Consider the following 6,124-nt stretch of genomic DNA (forward strand, 5'->3'; position numbering starts at 1 on the left):
TGAGATAATACAATTATATAAAAATTTCTGTAGATTATCTGTTTATATATAAAGTATCATCACTATTATGATCATCTTTTATATATAGATAGCTTATTGTTTTTATGTAATTTAATTTCATCCCTCCAGGCTTGTAAAATAAATACAACAAACATTATTATCCACATTTTATAAATTTTAAAACCAAGACTCAAAGAGTCCAAATGACTAGTCCAAATCTCCTACTGACCTGGATCCTTCTTGCAGTAAGAACAAATATTGGAGTGATCTCAATACATTTCAACAATACCTAGCATATTTTGTAAATCCTATGCAATCAGTAAAGACTTGTTAAATTAAGGGAAATAGAAGTAATTTAACAGCAGTAACATTTTTGTGATGGAAAAGGAGACTTGCGGGCAAGGTAGGACAGTGAGTTTACACTCTGAAATATCTCCTTTACCTCAAACACACAGCAATGACTAGTAACATGTAAAAAGAATAAACCTAAACCACATTGCTGGGCTTTTATAAAATGGAATAGAAATGCAAAATGATAGGCAGAAAGAAAGCTGTGGTTTTGCTAGACTCTGGGTTTAGTGACAAATGGAGACCACTGAGAATTCAGTTCCTACAAGTCAGGTCAGAGGAACCAAGGGCGCTTTGCCAAGGAAGGAGAAAGCCAGCATCATGGCCGGAAGCCAGGAGATGGGGTAGGGGTTCCCTTCCCTGGGGTAGAGATAAACCCTAGTCCAATCTGTCATCTAGAGGAAGGCTTTAGAGGATGCAATGGAACCAAAGAAACCAAAAGGATGGGGAATATAGCTCAGTGGGAGAACATGAACAAGGCCCTTGGTTAAATTCCCAGTACTAGAAAAAAAAAAAAAAAAGAAAGAAAGAAAGGAAAGAAGCAAGACAGAAAGATAAGGATGTGAGGAGACTTCCGGGAAGATGGCGACCGAGAAAAGCGGGACTTAAGAGCCCAGCTAACAACCAATCTCCATTACCACAAAATCAGCGCCTTTCATAGCCAGAAAACACCATCACCAGAGAAACAAAAAAATCACCAGGCTCCAGAGAGAAAGCGGACTGAGAACAGAGCTCAGAGCCACAGAGGAGATACACCGGCCTCACGCACGAGGACACGGCAGCAGCGCCATACTGCCGGCGGCAGCGGCGAGTTCACCGGACGGCTACAGGAAGCCGAGGTGAGCCGCTGTGGAACAGCCAGGCGGGATTTCTCGGCACAGGGAGCATCTAAAGCTCCCAGTGGCTGAGCTCAGCACACGCTGCAGGGATTCAGAGTGGAACTCAAAACCAAGAAGAAATACGCCAGCCTCACGGCCGAGGGCATAGCAGCAGCGCTATATTGCCACCGGCGGCAGCAGCAGAGAATTCACCGAGTCCAGTACAGCTACATCTGCGAACTCAAGAACAGTGAGTCAAATTGCGGGCCACAGAGGAGAAATCCCAGTACTGTACTCCCTGGGACTTGACCCAGTGGGGGAGTGGCGGTGGCAGAGATATCACACCATAGGAGAACGTGCAACCAGGCACCCCCCATAGTCTAAAGCAGCCTTTATCGACTCTCTGGGTGGGAGACTCTGTGAGACAACCCAGTAAAGGAGTAGTGGGGTCTGAGATACTACTGACTCGAGATCCAGAACACCTTAAGTGAAGTCATAGAAACCCAAGGGAAGAACCCAGAGAAGGCACAAACTTCCGAAATCATGGGAAAGAGGAATAATACTGGAGCAATGAATGCCCACAACCCCACAACATCAGAACCCGATAAAACAGAAAATCAGAGATTTCTAGATCAAATCAGGAAAATAACTGTAGAAATAATAGAGGTGCTTCGAAAAGAACTCAGAGAGAGCCAAAAAGAGATAAAGGATGCAATTAATGAAGTAAATCCCTCAATTCAAAGCACAATCATCCGATTAGACCACATGGAGAACAGAATCTCACTCTTAGAAGATGATCATTCCAAAAATGAACGCATAGTTTCTAATCTAGAAAAAAATATCCAACAGCAGGAATCTGACATTGAAGAAATATGGGCCCATTTTAAGAGAGCTAACCTAAGAATAATTGGAATAGAGGAGGGAAAAGAAAGTGAAACCAAAGGGGTCAACAATCTCTTCAAGGAAGTAATAGCAGAAAATTTTCCAAACATAGAGCAAGAGGTTGATACACAGGTCCAGGAAACTTATAGAACTCCCTTTAGACAGGATCGGAGAAGAGGATCCCCACACCACATAATTGTCAAAATGACCAATGTAGAAGCCAAGCAGAGAATCTTAAAGGCAACAAAAACAAAGGGCCAAGTGACATTCAGAGGCAAACCAATTAGAATCACTCCAGACTTCCCAAACCAAGTCATGAGAGCCAGAAGGGCTTGGAGTAACATATTCCAAACTCTGAAAGAAAACAACTTCCAGACAAAAATTTCCTACCCAGCAAAACTTTCTATCAAATTAGATAGAGAAATAAGAAGCTTCCATGACAAACAGAAACTGAAGGAATTTATGTCTTCAAAACCAGCACTAGAGAAAATACTCAAAGAGATTAACTACAAAGAAGAAATAGGTAACACACACCAGAACCAGAGAAACAAGATTTTCCATCCAACAGACAACTAAAATTGGTTATCTGTGGAGATTCATTATTTATGTTAGTCTTTTACCTATCTCTAAATGGTATTGTTTGCCTTTATTGTTGTTAATTTTTAGGATTTCTAGTTGGAATATTAATATACCTTCAGATATAGCATTTGGAAATATTTTATCCCATTCTATTAGTAACTTTTAACTCTTTTTACATTGTCTTTGGATATACAATATTTTTTTTTATTTTTTAGGGCGTTTGTATACTCTTCTGTTGCCTGTGCCAATGAAATCATATCCAAGAAATCACTGCCAATTTCAATGTTGTGAGGTTTTATGACCCAGATTTTCTCCTAAAAGTTTATAGTCTTAAGATTTATATTTAGGTCTTTTATCTATTTTGAGTTAATATTTGTATATGGGATTAGGTAAGGGTCCAATTTTATTCTTTTCCATGTAATTATTATTTTTCAACAATATTTAGTTAAAAGATTATTATTTCCACCACCAAATGTTCATGGAAACCTTGTCAAAAATAACTTGACAATATGAGAAGAATTTAGCTCTAGGCTTTTATTTAACTCCAATGGTTTATATATCTGCCTTTAAAATAGTACTACACTGTTTCAATTATTGTAGCTTTATATGGTTTGAAATCAGAAAATATATATCTTCTAGCCTTGTTCTTTTTCAAGATCGTTTTGGGTATCTAGAGTTCATATTCCATATTAGGATAGACTTTTTTTCTGAAAAATAAATATATAAATATATGATAGTTTCACCTAAAAAAAATAGAAAAAAAATATTCTCTGGTAAGAAAGAAAGTAAAAAGAAATATTGAAATGTTATCTTTAAGTCATCAAAAGCTTGGTATCAGACAAATGAAACTGTTATATGTGAGTTTATCATTTTTAATTTTGGATAAATTGCTATAATACTAGATGTCAACCACTAAGCCAAGCATGGGAGGGAGGGATGGGGAGAGAATGGGGTGGGGATCGGGTGGGGGCTGACTGGGCGATGTGTGCATGTATCTCTACCAAAGTTTGTATCCCACTATGATGTATGAATACAGTGCACCAATAAAAAAAAAAAAATAAAATAAATAAATAAATAAAAATAAAAACAATAAAAAAAGAAAGATAAGGATGCTAGCACAGAGTAAGATTATCGGTGCCACTCACTCAGTGGTTTAATAGTTGAATCTGCAATACTTTGGAAAAAAAAAATCCAGGTTAGGAAATCTGGGGAGATTTGTAGCTGAAGAGAAATTCGACTTTAAATGCACTGCTACTCAGTGGACTGATCCAGTCAAGAGTGGGATCGGTACTTGCAACGCAGCATGCACAGAGAAATATCGCAGAAAATATAAATCAGACACTTCTCTTAATCAGCAATAACTAGGAGGAAAAGGGCAACAGGAAGAGGTTGAGCTATAGAAAGGGCCCTATAGTGAAGCAACTAATGTGACCAATCAGAGGGTATGTAATACTGGAGGACGGAGCCTCTTTAAAACGCAGGAGGTACATAAACAAATGTATCAAAGTAAATCACCAAAGAAGTGTGGGATGGAGGGAGGGGGAGGGAATGGGATGGGGGCTGGAGGAGGGCTAATTGGATGATGTGTGCTTGTATATCCTCTCAAGTCTTGTACTCCAATGTGATTGATATATGACTACAATGCACAAATTTAAAAAATAAATTAATTTAAAAAAATGCACTGCTAAATAACTCCACATTAAAGAAGGGACCAAATGAGCAATTAAAAATATTTAGAAGAGCAGGGCATGGTGGCACACACTTGTAATCCCAGTACTTGGAGGCTGAGACAGGGTGTCACAGGTTTGAAGCCACCCTCAGCTACTTAGTGACACAACTTAGTGAGTGAGACCCTGTTTCCAAATAATGAGTAAAATAGGTCTTGGTGTGGGTAGGATGACCCAGTACCACTGTGTGTGTGTGTGTGTGTGTGTGTGTGTGTGTGTGTGTGTGTGTTCTAATATATATATATTTAGAAAACCCACCAGTTAGGGACAATTCCTTGGTATCCAAGCCTAATGGGATACAGCTAAAGCTGTAAGAGTTTACCACAAAAAGTAATAGAATGTGAAATCTCCATAGGTTTGGACTTGGGCCAGTATTTCCAAGATAAAAATCTTACCACAGCACTCCTCCCACGAGTCCTCCCCACTAGTTTACTGGGGCCACTCGGAACACGAACAATCCAACACGGAACCTAGAAAGGTTAGCATCTAGACCTTACACTGCAGTCCACGCCCTCAGGCCAATGTCATAATAAAGTCAATGAGGACTTTACTCTGTGATTGATAAGGCATAACAAACCTAACTTTTCACTATCTCTAAATGTACAAATCACTCAGTGGCTGTTAAGAATAGGAGCTAGAGGCTGCCAGGCCGCGTGGCCCATCGGTGGCTGGGAAGGCAGGGCCCTCAGTGTGCCGGGCTGGCTGCCCTCCTGTCCAGCAGTCTGATGCGGATGGCGCTCGTTGAGAACTCTTGTGGATCCTTTTAATCCTGGCAGTGAGTGATGAAGACAAGAAGCCATTCTTCCCCAGACAAAAGCCTCCTGGACTGAAAATGTCCAGGAGTGAGGAGCTGAGCCAAGAGTGTGAGCATGGCTACGCCTCATCGTTCCCTTCCACGCCGAACGCCCGGTTACAGCATTCAAAGCCCCCACGGAGGTTGAGCCGGACCCAGAAACACAGCAGTGGGAGCAACAATACCAGCGCTGCCAACAGATCTAAACACAATGAGCTGGAAAAGAACCGACGAGCTCATCTGCGCCTGTGTTTAGAACGCTGAAAAGTTCTGACTCCACTAGGACCAGACACATAGCACTTGGTTTGCTCAGCAAAGCCAAAGCACACATCTAGAAACTTGAAGAAGTTGAAAGGGAGAGCCAGCACCAGCTTGAGAACTTGAAATGAGAGCAGAGTTTCTGAAGCAGAGACTGGAGCAGCTGCAGGGCCCTCTGGAGATGGAACAGATACGGATGGACAGCACCGGGTCAGCTATTTCTTCAGATCGTTCTGACTCAGAGCGAGAGGAGATTGAAGGGGATGTTGAAACCACAGAGTTCTCCCATGGAGAAGTGGACAATATAAGTACCACAGGTGCCTCCTGGATGACAGCTTCTGTCACACCACGCCTGTGAGTGTGGATCGAGGCAAGAAGGAAAAAGCTCCACATTGATGACCGTAGCAGCCTGCAGAGTATTGGGAGTGATGAGGGCTACTCCAGTGCCAGTGTCAAACTTTCATTCACTTCCTAGAACCCAGCATGACATAACAGTTCAGGGCAAAATATTCATGGGCCAATTCAATACAATCTCTTAAATTGGGTTTATGATGCAGTCTCTTTAAAGCTAAACAAAATTATTCTTGAACAAAAGGGCCAAAAGACCTGTATTTAAGCAAATACTTAGCAAAAAGTAGGGTAGAGCCTCCCCAGCAGAACAAATATTGAGATACTCATATTGGAAAAAATCACAATTTCTAATGGCAGCAGAAAACTTG

At 40.9% G+C, this 6,124-nt stretch overlaps 1 pseudogene across 1 annotated transcript; it reads left to right on the plus strand.

The window, feature by feature from the left end:
* Positions 1–5,186: 5,186 nt before the first annotated feature.
* On the plus strand, positions 5,187–5,880 carry LOC308258799 (max-interacting protein 1-like; annotated as a pseudogene). Its single transcript has 2 exons — positions 5,187–5,724; positions 5,776–5,880. The product of its transcript is annotated as a max-interacting protein 1-like (transcript).
* The last annotated feature ends 244 nt before the right edge of the window (positions 5,881–6,124 follow it).

Source organism: Muscardinus avellanarius (genome assembly GCF_963383645.1).
Source record: "Muscardinus avellanarius genome assembly, chromosome: 2".
In the NCBI taxonomy this organism is placed as follows: Eukaryota; Metazoa; Chordata; class Mammalia; order Rodentia; family Gliridae; genus Muscardinus; species Muscardinus avellanarius.